Source organism: Microtus oregoni, unplaced genomic scaffold, assembly GCF_018167655.1.
Source record: "Microtus oregoni isolate MIOR12 unplaced genomic scaffold, Mior012 000050F_ref0000143, whole genome shotgun sequence".
NCBI classification, from domain to species: Eukaryota; Metazoa; Chordata; class Mammalia; order Rodentia; family Cricetidae; genus Microtus; species Microtus oregoni.
In genome coordinates this window covers 43516-58741 of record NW_024543256.1, presented here as the reverse complement: position 1 = coordinate 58741, position 15226 = coordinate 43516, and the positions used below count along the sequence as shown (strand labels likewise).

General features: G+C 48.4%; 1 pseudogene; it reads right to left on the bottom strand.

Annotated features, from left to right (window-relative positions):
- Nucleotides 1-13582: 13582 nt before the first annotated feature.
- On the bottom strand, nt 13583-14674 carry LOC121437062 (annotated as a pseudogene).
- Nucleotides 14675-15226: the final 552 nt, after the last annotated feature.

Sequence of the window (15226 nt, the reverse complement as noted above, 5' to 3'; positions counted from 1 at the left end):
GCCAGCAGATATGGGTGTGCAGGGCCCATGGACTTGAGGCAGCAGCAGGAGAGTGGGCAATACCAATGGCGACACTTACCCTGTTGCTCTCATCTGACACCACTGAGTCTGCCAATTAGAAAGCATTTCTCCACGGTGAAGTGCTTTCCTTGGGGGGGCTCTCCTTTGTGCCACGCGTGCACTTGATCCCATAGCGAGGTCGGTCCAGCACGGAGTTGGGAGCAAGAGGTCAGAACCAAACTATGAGGGGGCGGGGGAAGGGGAGGGAGGCCAGAAGCTATGACAGTGACAGCAACCATCCTTACCTGCCATGTTATGCAAATCGCCATGAAGATTTCCGCACACACACGCACACACACAGGCACACACACGCGCGCACACACACACACACACACACACACACACACCCCGTTCCTCAACCTGGTATCATACTGGTGCAGAAGGCAAGGTGCACTAGGTGTGCACAGGCTTCCTGGGGTGGGGCACAGGTTGGGTTAGCTCCCTAGGAAAGAAAGCAATGAGGCTCCCCCCACCCGGACGGAATCCCGGGGAGCCCCCAAGGCATTGGATGGGCAGGAAAATACACAAGCCAAGTAAAGACACTCACCTCTCCGGGAGGAAGTTCACCACCCTAGCCTCAGGGTGGGTGACCGTGTGTCACACATCTGCTCTGGATCCTTCCATATCTTCTCAGGCACACACCCTCATCCCTGTGGAACGACAGACTTTGGGCACCCCCTTGCTTTCTCTCTCCTCACCTCACTGAGCTGTTGCTTCAGTATCCACTAAAGGCTAATTCCGTCCTAACGCAGCTCTGCTTCCCTCTCCCACACTTACAGGGCAGGCCCACATCACCCTGAGAGAGGCCCTCAGGTTGAGCTTGTCTACCAGATTCTGGAGGGAGGACAGCACCGCAGGCAGGGGAGCCAGGCCAGACAGAGACGACCAGCAGGGAGCAGTGCCCACCACAACGCAGGGGGTCACCCTGCCCTGATCAGAACAGCCCCAGGGTTCCATCGCCATGGACTCTGCAGAGTATGTGCTCTGTGGCTGGAAGGGCCAGCTGTGGCCTGCAAGGGTGTTGACCAGACCCAGGACCTCGGCCCATAGTAAGAGGAGAGGGGCCTCTTTCCTGGAGGTCCAAATTCTCTCTGTTGGTGAGAAGACCAGAGTGAGGAGCACAGAGGCGAGGCCCCTAACCAAGTCTGAAATCGTAACCATCGCCTCCTTGGCCGGAAAGGAGTCACAGGGCAGTGGCCCGCCAGGGCAGACCAGGGCATACAGAAGAGCCCTCAGGGTGGCCCTGGATGTTCTGGGCGAGGGAACCCGCTTGTATCAAGGAGAAAGGGCAGGTGGCCGAAGAACCAGCACAGTGGCTCCCAAGGTTCCGAAAGAGGAGACCAGCTCCAGCCCACGCCAGCGCCAGCACCCCCAAGGGCGCAACCAGAGAGGCCAAGGGCTCTCCCACAGGAGTCCTGGGAAGCGAGGCCGCCCAGGACCTGTGTTGATGGGCTCAGGGAATGATCCTGCAGTGCAAGGGGGGGAAGCCCAGGCCCATGCCACTGTAGAGTCCCCTTACTCTGAAATGCAAGGGAACATGTTAAGGGGCACCAGAGCTCGGCCAAGTTCCTGCAAGACGCCAACAGGAAATGCTGGTGATAATCCTGGCAAGAGAAAGTTGAGCACCCGGGCCTCTAGGGAGGGTGCCCGTGCTAACAATGAGCATAGACCTGCCTCTGGGCCACCGAGGAGGCACGCCTCTACCTCGCCCAAAGCTCTCAAGCAGCAAGTAGGGTGTGGTGGCCTAGAGATCCAGGCCATTGGAGCCCAAAGGAAGACCACCCTCCCAGAGAACAAGGAGGATCCCGGTCCGCCGACCCCGAGGCCAGACTCAGAGGGGGCATCGGCAGCCTGCACGCCTCCAGTCCCGAGCCTGCGAAGATCAGTCCGCACTGCTGGCAGGAAAAGGAAGATCCATGTGCTGTGTGCACATTGTGGGCTCTCGGGACTGGAAACTCGAGTGCGCTCGAAGGTGACTAAGGCCAGGGTCAAGAGGAGAGCCCCTGGAGTTCAGGAAGACTGCCAAGCCACCAGTGTGGCTTCTGCCCAGGAGACGAATACCATCGAACGAGGGATGCTGGTCTGGTTCAAATTCCAGGACCATCCTTTCTGGCCGGCGGTGGTCAAGAGTGTCAGCAAGAACGACAAGACGGCCAGGGTGCTGCTGATCGAGGGCAACATGCAGTTTGAGCGCAGGGGTGTCCGCGTCCCTCTCCGCAAGCTGAAGCTCCTGGACTGTGGGGAGAGATTCTCCCTCCTGCGGAGAGCCAGCAAAGTGTACGGCCAGGGCATCAACTGGTGCCTCTCTGTGATCGACCGCTACAGAGAGGACCTCGCCTGTGGCTCCTTCCGGGGCTCCTTTATGGACTACTACACCGCCCGAGCCAGTTACCCGCTGAGGAGAGCCATTCAAGAGGGCGACCTGCGCATTGATTTCCCCAAGGTGAGCTATGCCGACTTGGAAGACTGGGAGGAGGAGACCGCCCCCGGTGGGAAGAGGCCCCGCAAGAAACTCCTGCCTGACCGCATGAGAGCCGCTTGGGACAGAGCCAACCAGAAGCTCGTAGACTTCATCGTGAAGAGAAAGGGGGCCGACCAGCACCTGCTGGACATCGTGAAGGGCAGGAAACCGTCCCGGTGGCTGGACGACCTCTGGAAGTCAAAGAGGGAAGTCTTCTGCATTGAGACCTACCTGGAGGATGAAGACCAGTTGCACCTCGTGGCCAGACATTTGCAAGAAATATCCAAGGAAGCAGACCAGGCCCTGCTCTCGCTGGCAAGAGGAGACCAAGTCCGGCTCACCATGGAGGTTCTTCTTCCAGAGGCAATCATCTGCTCCATCGCTGCCCTGGATGAGCTCAGCTACAAGGAGGCAGAAGAGAAGTACCTGCGTGGCCCACCTGTGCACTATCGTGAAAAAGAGCTCTTTGAGAAGACCATCCTAAAGGCGGCCCGGAAGAGGTCAGCAGCCAGGATTGGGGCTGGCAGGGACCCTCCTGCGCCCACTCCTTAGAAGGGAGCCTCCTCCTTTCTGCCATCACCCCCTGCAGCTCCACCTCCAAAAGAGAACCATCTGGGAGACTGTGGGGCTTGCTATGACCGCTCCTCACTGCATACGTGTTTCTCCACACACAGACCCCACCCCTACCCCCTGACCCCCAAAATAAACGTTCACGAACGTGCTTGACGTTGCAGATTGTCTACATGGATTCGGCAATTCCTGTTAGCTTCAGGCCGGGCCTAGCCCTCTGTGGCCTGTGCCCAAGCGTGAAGAAGTCCCTTGGGGTCTCCTCTCTGGACCGTCACCAGCTATGGGTGGGGTATTAGCTAGCTATGCGCAGACTTGCCCTCTCTGCACGGACCCCATGCACCCAGACAGCACACCAGGTTCCTGATGACACTGTGTCTCTCTATGTGTCTCTGACTCTTCCCCTTACTCCCTGTCCTCTCTAGGGTGCCTTGGATGGGGCAGGTCCCATTGCTTTCTCCATTACCTCCCTCTTGGCTCACTCACGTTGAAGGAGAGGAACGCATGTGTGCTTTGAGGCTGTGCTTTGAAGCCAAAGAAGGGGTTGGAAATGTTGTGACCCTAGGAATAGCCTGATTTCAAAGGACTCCCCCTGTCTTTGTGTGTGTGTGTCTCTTTGCGTGGGTCTCTCTGCGTGTGTCTCTCTCTGTCTCTCCCTCTCTATTTATCTCTCTGTGTGTGAGCACGCTTGCACGCGTGCATGTTTGTGAGTGTGTGTATGTGCTCTCCTTTTGATCCTCCTGTCTCTGTCTCCCTGGTGCTGAGATTAAACATACCTGTCCACATACCTTTTTGTCAAATGAGTACTGGATGATGAAGTCGGGTTTTCACCTCATGCAGAAAGCACTTTCCATTCTCAGCCATCTTCCCCTTCCCGGAGACTTCTTACTGTAAATGAGACATTTGCTATTTGTGGGCTGACTTTTTGCAGAAAACATCAGTATCCCAGCTTTTCTCACATTTCAGAGATCAGAGACTTCTGCTGTTTGCAGGAAAGTAGGGGACCTGTCATCCCTTGGAGTCACTGACATCTGTGATGTACTGATGAGGGGCAGCCCTGCCATACCTCCCTGAAGCTCCTGTTTTCTTGTCTGGAATCACAGTCCATGACATATTTTTGTGACTGTGCACCGAATTGGTGCCTCAGTGGGCTCTCAAGTGCAACCTTACACAAGCCCGGTCTTCTTTCTCAGTCTCTGTTCTTGTCTGAATCTCTGTGAAATGTCCTGTGTCCTCCAGCCTGTGCCTCTAGATTCACAGTACCGTTTGCCTCGTATGGGAGAATGCTCAGCGTTAGTCCTTGCTGCTAATTCCTGGATTTCCTTTCTGCACAATGTGGGCTCTTACCCAGGTTAAGAAGATCACACATAGTGTGCATGCTTGTATTTTCAGTAGTGGGACTGCAAAGATAAGAACCCTGGTGCTTGCTGACCAGCCAGTATGGCTGGATTTGCAAGTACTGAGTTCTATGAGGAGACCCTGTCTAAAAAACGAACATGAAGAATAGATGAGGCAGACACGTCTTGTCAGCTTCTGGATTCCACACTCAGAAGTTCACAACAATGAACATGTACAGAAGATTTTTAAATGGATCCACATTTTCCCTCTGTGTTATGAGCTGTTTCTCTGTAAAAGCCATCAACAGTGTAACTCAATCCTTCTTACCTTTAAGAATGGAAAAATCTCTGGACCTCCCTTCTTCCTGCTTTTGACTCCATCTAGAGGAGGAAATAGCAATTTCAATGTGTTACTTTCTTTTCTAAGAGAAGATCATGTCTAAGGCCATTGTGTTCTACTTAGCCATGCACATGGCAGTGCAATGCTCAGAGCCTGCATGTCAGAAATATTCTTACCTGCATATTCAGCCTCTCCTCTGACTTTAACTGCCACTGCCCCTGTACGTTAAGTTCTGAGAACAAAACCCTGTCTCCTCGCCTACCATTCATGGGGCTATATGTCCCAGTAATGCCGTTTTCCTTGCCTACACCATCCTCTTCCAGAGGTTGAAGCCCAACGATGGGGACATGTCATTGCTTGACGTCACTGACACCTGACGAGTACTGATGAGAGGCAGCCTTTTTATGCCTCCCAGAAGCTCCTGTTTACTTCTCTTTTCATTTGTGTCCTTGAGTTTTCTTGGGGACATGCGACTGCAGGTTTCTCACTGTAGACTTTGAAGTGCTTGTCTGATCAATTCTCAAGTCATCTCTCCTGCTCCTTTGTCCTGATTCCTTCTGTAATTCTCATTTGTCTGTAGCCTTTGTTGGATTTATAAGTCCTCCTCCCTGTTTGTTTTATGGGAGAATATTGCACATCAGTGCTTTGGGCTAATTGGTGTGTGTGTGTGTGTCTGTTTTCCTATACACTGAGTTGTCACACACATCATACTTTCTTTTTTATCTTTGGAGTATGGAAGTTATAAAGTACATCCTTGAGCAAGGAGCAGAAGAATACATATGATGCCTTCTGGTGTCTGTCTTTTTATCTGTGTTCTCTGTCTCCTGGTACACTCCTTTGCGTGTGTGCGTGCGTGTGTGTGAGCGTACGTGCACATGCAACAGTAGCACTGCAGTGTATAATGCAGATGAAGCACATGAGGAAGAGCAGGAACGGTGGAGGCAGTTGCAGTCAAGAAGTGCAAGATATAATATCACAAACATGAGAATGTACAAAGTGTTATAATAAAGTACATCATTTTATAAACTAAAACAAATAATTGAAAAAACAGAAGTAGGGAGCAATACATGGAAAAAATTTCCCTTGAAAGTGTGGACCAGGCAGCATTGTGCAGTGGTTACTTCCACTAACACAGTTAAAGCAACCTGCCTGCCTATGGGAACCTCCTCACAAAAGGCCAAATTAATTGCCTTTACTAGAGCACTCCAGATAGCCAACGGCCAAAGGGCTAATATTTATACAGACTCTAAATATGCCTTCTTAATAGCCCATGCCCATTCTACACTCTGGAAGGAAAGGGGCTTCCTTACTATCAAGGGCACTCCCATAGTTAATGGACCCCTTATAGCCAATCCCTTGGAGGCCCTCCAGGTCCTTGTGGAAGTAGCCATAAATTACTGTCAGGGACACCAATCCTCCAAGGACCCAGTGACCTTAGGCAATGCCAAGGCAGACTCAGTAGCCCTGGGGGCTGGCTTCAAGCTCCTTTGATTCCACAGGACATATTTTGTTCTTAACTCCCTCCTATCAACCTTGTTACAAACCAGAACGTAGGGATGAGCTCATAAAAAGGGGGCCACAAAAACAAAGGGTGGCTGGTTCAATTTAAATATCTGTCTCATTCTTCTTCAAGACCATAGTCGATCATTTCAGACATCCACCACACCTTACACATAGGCCCCAAAGCTTTGTTCCATTTCTAGAGCCACTGTTTGACCCCACCCATCTCCAAGATCATATTTCACAGGTTCACCCCTCCTGCCTGACATGTGCCCAGGCCAGTCCACAAGGGGTCTCCATATATGTCAGTCTCTGCATCAGCTTCATGGGCATCAACCAGGCAAAGGTTGACAGGTTGATTTGTCCCATATGCCTACTTAAAAAAAAACTTTGTTATCTCTTAACACTTGTAGACACTTTTACAGGGTGGATAGAAATGTTTCCAGCCTCCATGGAAACAGCAGATGTGGTGGCTGAGGTGCTCCTGGACCATATAATTCCTCGGTTTGGCATCCCATGGACCATCGAGACGGACAATGGGCCAGCCTTCACTTCCAGGGTCATGGAGCTCGGGTCAGAAGCTCTCAACATCTCCTGGAAATTCCACACCCCCTACCATCCACAATCCTCGGGAAAGGTGGAGAGGGCCAATGGACTCATCAAACAACAACAAACCAAGCTCTCCATTGAAGTCAGGTCATCTTGGCCCTCATTTCTCCCCAATGCCCTTACCTGCCATTTGAGCTCCTTTATGGCAGGCCCTTTCTTGTTAATCACCACCTCCCAGTCCATACTCTTCCACTGGTGGTGCACCTTCCCTACCTCTCCTTTCTAAGTTCCCTCTTCCTTTCACATGCTGACAGTTGTCTCCCTGCCCCACACCAGTGGACCCAAATGCCCCTAAATATGCCCTGCTCTCCCCAGGGGCAGAGTATTCCTTAAACATCTAGCTCTGATGGAGGAGGGTCATCTGTCTATCTGTTGCTTTCATTGGTTAATTAATAAAGAAACTGCTTGGCCTGATAGGTCAGAACATGGGTGGGTGGAGTAGACAGAACAGAATGCTGGGAAGAAGGGAAGTGAGCCAGACGCCATGGAGCCAGCCGCCAGGTCAGACATGCTGAATCTTTCCCGGTAAGCCACCAGCTCGTGGTGCTACACACATTAATAGAAATGGGTTAATCAAGATGTAAGAATTAGCCTATAAGAGGCTAGAGCTAACTGGCCAGGCAATGTTTAAATGAATACAATTAGTATGTTGTTATTTCGGGTGTAAAGCTAGCTGTGCGGGAGCCGGGTGGGATGAAAAGCAGGCCGGTAGCTCCTTCTACATAGCTCCCAGTTCTCTTGGATGGACAGGACCTCACACGGTAATCCTCACCACCCCCTCAGCTGCCAAGCTTCTGAGACACCCATGCTGGTACCATCTCTCCAGACCCAAGCGGGCACCTATTGTGGATACTTGATCTGTCTAGAAGTTAGGACCTTCCACCCTCTGGTTTTCCAAGATGCCATAATAAAGATCCTATCTGCTCCTTGTCCTGGCACACTCATCGTTGTTGGTACAAACAAGACAGGTAATAACAATATTTTTTCTCCTAGCTACCTGCCTTCTTACCTCCCTCAAGAAACAGCTGCTGGAGGTCTCCAGGAAGGCAGTATACTGGATGCCTCTCCAGCCACATCTCTCTCTGAGTGTGAGCCCACCAACTCCCAACTCTCCCCTCTCCCACATCAACAATGCCCGCAGTAAGTAGCTAAACTTGAACCAGCAGCCCTTTAACCGAAAAGACTGTAATGTTTAGTTGGGGGCTTCACCCCAGCTCCCTGGCATTCATTTTGGAATGTTGAGCAGAAAACTCCATTTCAAGTCACCTCCCCTGGGAGTTGCCTCAATCCAAGTTCCACCTCCAAGACAACCTACCAAACAGTGACCCCTCCCCAGAGATGCTCGAGGCCACTCCCACAAGCTATTTACCCCCCACCCCCAAGGAACACCTGGTCTTCCCTTTTCCCTCTCTGGTGTTTATTCCGGTTCTCTTTTCTCCCTCTCCATGTTTTTCCTGGGTCCACCCAGTAACCCTGGCGTCCATTAAACCTGGTTATTTTTTTTAATTCGATCTGATTTGCTCTAATTTGGATTATTGTGTCGGCAGAGACTCTTATTGTGCTGCTGAAAAACAACAGCTTCTACTTTCCAGGTCGCTTTCAAACTGTGAAATTCCATATTCATCACTGCCCCCACAGAGTAAGCCTCTACAGAGATCAGTGGTATGGTTCTTGTCAAGCATGTAAGAAGGCCTAGGCTCCTGTCCTACCACTATCAAAAGTGTGGGCCATGTGCCTCATGTGCAAATATGTTCCTGGAGTTTCATATTCTGATTCTACATGCTGTGGACTTCTGATTCCTTCTGCAGCTCCTGTTCCTCATAGTTCCGAAAGAAAAGCATACTCCTCACTCACTGTCTAATATGTACCTTGAAGTGCTTTATTGCATCAGCCCAGGACTTGAAAAACAAAAAGGCCTACCCACAATTGTAAGCAGAGGTTGTGCTTACGTTTCCTGACTGCCCCGACCCGAATAATCACACAGAAACTATATTAATTACAACACTGTTTGGCCAATAGCTTATGTGTATTCTTATTTATCTCTTATGTCTTTCTTAAATTAACCCATTTCTGTTATTTTATATTTTACCCCATGGCTAGTGGTTTGTTAGTTGCTTGCTTCTTAGGCAGCTACATGGCCTCTGTCTTCTTTAGCAGCTACATGGTGTCTCTCTGACTCCGCCTACTCTCTCTAGATATCTCTTCCAGTCTGGCTATATTCTGCCCTGTCATAGGCCAAAGCAGCTTTATTCATTAGCCAATAAAAGCAACATTTATCAAGGATATCCCACATCACCTCCCCTTTTCGATCTAAACAAAAAAGAAAGTTTTAACTTTAACACAGTAAAATTACATATAACAAGTATCAAGCAAGATTTACAGTGACAATATTTCTTTGTGAATCTAAAGTTTTATATCTAATTTATCTTTTATTATAATTAAGGAAAACTATATTCCTATTTATCTTCAATTCCAGCAAAGACCCCAGGAGGATATAAGTGAACAGGAAGTGCATTGTAAGCAACTTGCAATACTCTAGAGCTGACAGAGAGATCTCGCTGCCTGGACAGTCACCCAAAGTTCTTCTGTACCATTGGGGCATCCATCTTCAGTCTACAGGCCCCTAGTACAGACTTTTCCATGAAGCAAGAAATTTGAATATCTGTTCTGTCTTGTAAAGAGCATCAGTTGGTTTATTCTGTGTCCTGTAGAATGTCTGGCAGACTCTTTCATGAAGCAGAAACCCTGAAGGACTGCCTCACCTTCTTTAGTCAAGTTCAGCAATCATTTTTCTATGGGTCCTGCATGTCCAGTTCATACAGCATCCCATCAAGCAGTCCAGGCAAGAGCAGTTTCTTGCCCAAATGGCTAGCCTTGTCACATTGAAGGCAAATTCCATGATGAGTTCCTTCAATGCCTATCAATGTCTCTGAAGCAATTGGTGCTGACAGAAGCAGACATGTCTCACTAGTGAGAAAAGTCTAAGTTCTTAAAACATTTAAAATGTCATATTCTGTAGTCTTTAAAGTGTTGAAGATTATCTATCTAACTGAATTATATCTCTATATATCTAGAAAACCTGAATAACATGACTACCTGTTTGACTATTATAAAAGGCTAATAATCTGTAATTTTTAATTATACATTACTTTTTTAAATGAGCTGCACAAACACAATACCTTAAATAAGAGCAGAATTACATATATACACTGTAACAAAGTCGACCTTAAATATGTATCAATAGACCAAGGTCCCTACCAATGCAAAGTATTCATCTCTATATCATATCCCCCTTCAAATGAAAACAAACATTTATAAACCATCATTTTGGAAATTTGGGAGTTGTTTTCTCCAAATTGATTCCTGCTGTTTGTTGGGCAAAGTATTTTTAGGGTTTATGGAGACCTTTCAGGGGATCTATGTTCCATCATACTACATTAGCCTGGAAGGAACTTAAGGTTCTTATCTTCTGTGGGAACAAATGTAGAATCTCTTTTCCAAAGTAACATATCCTCAGACTCAAATTTGAGGTCAAAATACCTTTAAAATATATATGTTGCTTTAGCTTAGTAGCCCATACAATGAAATATCTCTCTGTTGTTAGTTTATTCACAGTCAAAAAATTTAAAGAAAACACAATAGTATACATAATTCAGACTCTCTGTGCATTTTCCAACCTCGTGTGGCTTTTTTACTCTTAGTTTTTAATATTTATTTAATTATCTTTTCTTCTTAAATCTATGACTGTCTGTACGTACTATTTATATTATTTTACTATCTATACTCTTTTCCCTCTCTTTCCCAAGCCTGTGTATGTTGTTAAACACGCTGTGGCCCATTCAGAGGTTCACTTTTGTCTGAGTCTGTCTTTATTGCATAGCTATTTTTGACAAGGAGTACCTTTTTAAAAAATGTTAAGTGGGCATGGCTAGGACCAACTCCATGGCTCTGCCCATTGGCTCTGCCCTATACAACATGGTGGAGGTATGTTCACTGCCTCTGCAAGCCATGCTCTCTACCCCAGCTCCAGGGATGCAGCAGGTTTATGTTGCCATTAAGCAATTTGTGGTACTCTGTTCACAAACCCCATTTAAGTGTTCCATAGCTGGACCTCCCAAAAGAGCCAGAGGCATTTGTGCAACCAGCACAAACCAGGAAGCTGGCTATTTTTTTTTTTTTTTGATTTTTCGAGACGGGGGTTTCTCTGTAACTTTTTGGTTCCTGTCCTGGCACTAGCTTTTGTAGACCAGGCTGACCACGAACTCACAGAGGTCCACCTGCCTCTGCCTCCCGAGTTCTGGGATTAAAGGCGTGTGCCACCACTGCCCGGCTCTGTTGTGGTTTTTAATAGTAGCCATTCAACCCATCTGGGGAAGTCTCACATTGTGGTTTTGCTTTGCATTTCCTATTGACTAGTGATGTTGCGTACATTTTCATATACTTGTTGTCTATGGAGTTCTTTTGTCCATTTTTTAATCAAATTATTTGGGAGTTTTTGTTTGCTTGCTTTTTGCTATTGAGTTGTACTAATTCATTGATATTTGAGATATTAACCCCCATGAAGTTTATAATTCACAAATGTTTTCCCCCAATCCAAAGATGGTGATTTTGTTTGTTCGAATATTTCCTTTTGCTACGCATAACATTTATCGTTTGAGGAAATCTTTTATGCTTTTTCTGTCTAAAGTTTTAATGTGATAACTAAAAGTGCTCCAAGAACAAAGTGAGGGTCAAAATTCTTACTTCTACACATAGATGCATAGCTTTCTGAGTGCTATTTGCTGAAAAGACCATACTTTCCCCAGTTTTTTGTGGGTGTGGGGACTGGTTTCTTATATGTTTTCCCCATCCCATTGATACACACCTTGATGCCAATGCCATACTTTTGTTTGTTTGTTTGAGACAGAGTCATTCTATGTAGTCCTGGCTGTCTTGGAATTCACCATGTAGACCAGCTATGCCTTTAACTCAGAGATCTCCTGCCTCTGCCTCCCAACTCTGTGATTAAAAGCGTGTGGTACTCTTTTGATCATTATATCTGTGTAATATATTATGAAATCAGAAAATATAATGCCTCCAATTTTGGTTTTCTGTCTCAGGGGAGGGTTTTGGCTATTTGTGGCTCCATGGAAATTTTTTTTGGTTTTCTTTTTTCTATATTTTAGTAATCAAAAATGGCATTTAATATCTGTGAGAACGCTTTCCTAACTGAAACACCCATCAGTCATGAACATTGGGTCCAAGGGCCTTGCTTACTGCTCCATAGCTTCACTTGAGCACATAACTGACGTATCCCTAACTCTTGTCATCCTGAAGTGCCTCCCCACTGAAACCAGATAGCCACTGCCCCCATACACATTGTCAGCCTGCTTTTACCAATTCAAGCCCCCCCCTGCCACCCCCACAGCCCTTCATGTTCTTGCCTTGTACATAAATCAATCTTGCTCCAGTCCAGTCCAAGCCAAGAAAAAGCAGGATGCAACTGTAACATCCGTGAAATTTATTGAACAGATACATTTACTGAAGTCATTGAAGGCGGGGGGATGACAGCACAGAACTTCCCCCAGCTGTTAGAGGCCACAGGTCCCACCTTTTCCTACTCTGTGATTCATTAGAAAGGATCTCATCTACTGGCCACACTGAGGCCTGCTTGCCTAAGCTTCTTCCTTCCAAGGGACCCCTGATACACCTCTTTGCAGAATAATGGCATCTGGAAGTGTTCTTTCTTTTGGGGGAACTCTCTAGAAGAATCACCCACTGTAGGGTGATCCTGAATTATTCTGGACACTGGAAAGCACTGAAAGGAACATCTTGCCAAACTGAAGAACTGTTGTCACAAGTAATAACAAAAGTAACAACAAGAGTGGAACATTGAATCTTGGTTCTCCGAGCCCATCCATCCTTAGTCCAGGTCTTCGTGCCCACCCCAGATTGTAATCAGTCACAAGATGAGCATCAGCCAGTTGCTGATTGCCATCACCCATACTGTTTTGCTGGTTCCAAGGGCTTGTCTTGGGATCTCTGTAGAGCACCTTCTCAGGTAAGAACACACACATCTGCAGGGAACAAGCAGCAAGTTGCTGGCCTGTAAGTATATCAAGAAAGCTGTCCAGGAATACACAACACGAGATAGGAGCAGAGCAAATAGGGCCTTGGCTGGCATGGAAGTTCGCAACACAAGCTGGGCTACGGTAGTAGCTAGCAGGGTAAGTCAGGGACTGATATACTTTGCTAGGGTGTGATGGATGGGAGAGCTAGTATTAAAGTGTGTACTCACTGAATACCTGGGCCACTGTGAGTAGAACAGATAAGGATGAGATTCCAAAGGCAGTGTCATAAACCTGCCTGGAGATGCTAACTGGGTAGAAGAGCCAGGCAGTCAGGACCCTTATAAGAGACTATTTCTCCCTAATCTCTCCCAGGCCAGGGGCTATAGCAGATATCTGCAGGCCCGCTCCTTTACTTTGGGGCTGACCCTTCAGCAATACTTCTAGACTGGGACAGGATGGGGTCTTCTGCCTTATGTTCTCCTGCCTAGGCAAGGCTGCCCAGCATGCAGCCGGGCCCTCCTGGGCACTCTCTAAGATTACTGCCCATCTGTGCTGGGGTGGGAGTCCCAGGGGGCTCATAGGGTCCTGTCTGGCTTGGGTCTACAGGGCCGTGGTCTGAGTTATGGCCTTATATCTCCTCCTCAACCTTGTCCTTTGCCTACTCCTCCACCTCATCTTCTGCCTTAGCACTGGCTCTTCCATCAGCCTGGACAGAAGCCAGATTGCCAGCTTCATCCTCCACCTGGACTACCATGTTGCTGGCTAGTCTTGCCTCCCATTCCTCAGATTCCCGTTTGAGGCCCAACAACTCCAGGAAAGTTGGAGATCTCCTGATCATTCTTAGCCTCCTCAGAGCTTCCTCCAGAGGCTCAGTCAGGTTAGCCCTGGTGAGCATCTGCCTCAGGCGCAAATCATCCGTAGAGGTTCTCTCGAGAGCCCCTTTCTAAATGGCTTTCTGCAGCAGAACTTCTAGCCTCAACACAAAGGCAGAGAGCTGCTCATCTGGCTGCTGTTTTGCAGTCAGACACTTGATTCGAATGGTGGCCTGAGACTCATTGTCTCCAAATACTCGACAGAGCCTCTAGGCACTCCTCTGCAGTCTTTGCCGGATTCTCTGCTAACAGCCCCTGTACAAGGTACAAAGCAGTTCCCCGCAAGCCCTCCAGCAACCGTCTCCTCTTCTCCCTTTCTGGGACCCTTTGCCACACCCAAAACATGTCAGTGGTGTGGTCTAGCCAGGCCTCAAAGGATTCCTCCCCAGGGGCTGGCTGAACGCTCCCAGAAAACATACCCAAACGCTGGTACCGCAAGGTATCCACCCAGGGCTGGATTGCCTGACTAACTGACTGGAGCCTGCACACTCTGTCCAGCTCCAGACCTGGGTCTCCAGGTACACTGTCCACTGTCTCCCCCGTTGCTCCAAGAAGTGGAAAACACGATCAAGAAGCTCCTCGCTGGAGCAACTGGGCACAAAGACCACGTTCCAGGGCCCCCCAGTGCCTAGGATTTCCCTTGGGACCAAAGCATAGTTGATTTCCTGGTCGAGCTCAACCAGGGCTGCAGTGGCATTATCCTCCTCATGAAACACTTTGCCAAGCACAGTAAAGTGGCCCATGGGCCACAGGGCAGCCTGCAGGGACCCTTGGAATTCAGCTTCACTGCAGTCCTCCAGGATGCCCAGGATAAGCAAGCCCCTACGAGCGCTGACACCCATCCACCTGCACCAGTCCTGGAGCATCTCCACCGCCATAATCTGAAAATTTAGCAAAGCTCACACTAGGGGCCGGAAACAGTTTCCCCAGAAGCACATCAGGTTGGGATAGGAGCCTAGGCTAGGACTCAGGAAGACCAGCCTAGCTCTCCACAGCCTGGAAACAAAAAACGGAAAGAGGAGGTTAATGTCTTCCCCACCCCAGCCCCTTCTCATCCACTAGCCCTAGAGCAGAGGTTCTCAACCCGTGCTTCGTGACCCTTCAGGGTCAAGCGACCTTTTCAAGGGGATCTCCAAAGACCGCTGGGAAACACAGGTATTTACCTTATGATTTGCAACAGTAGCAAAATTACAGGTATGAAGTAGCCATGGAAATAAGTTTTATGGTTGTGTGAGGGAGTCACCACAACACAAAGAACTGTATTAAAGGGTCGTAGCATTAGGGATATTGAGAACCACTGCCTTACATGATGCTTCTGCATCCCACTCTGTGCCTCAGACACAGGCCTTCCCCAGCACCTCCCTACAGTCCAACCCAGGCAGGCGTGCTGGTTGAGAGGGGGTTTGTCAGGGCCAGTAATACCCTCCCAG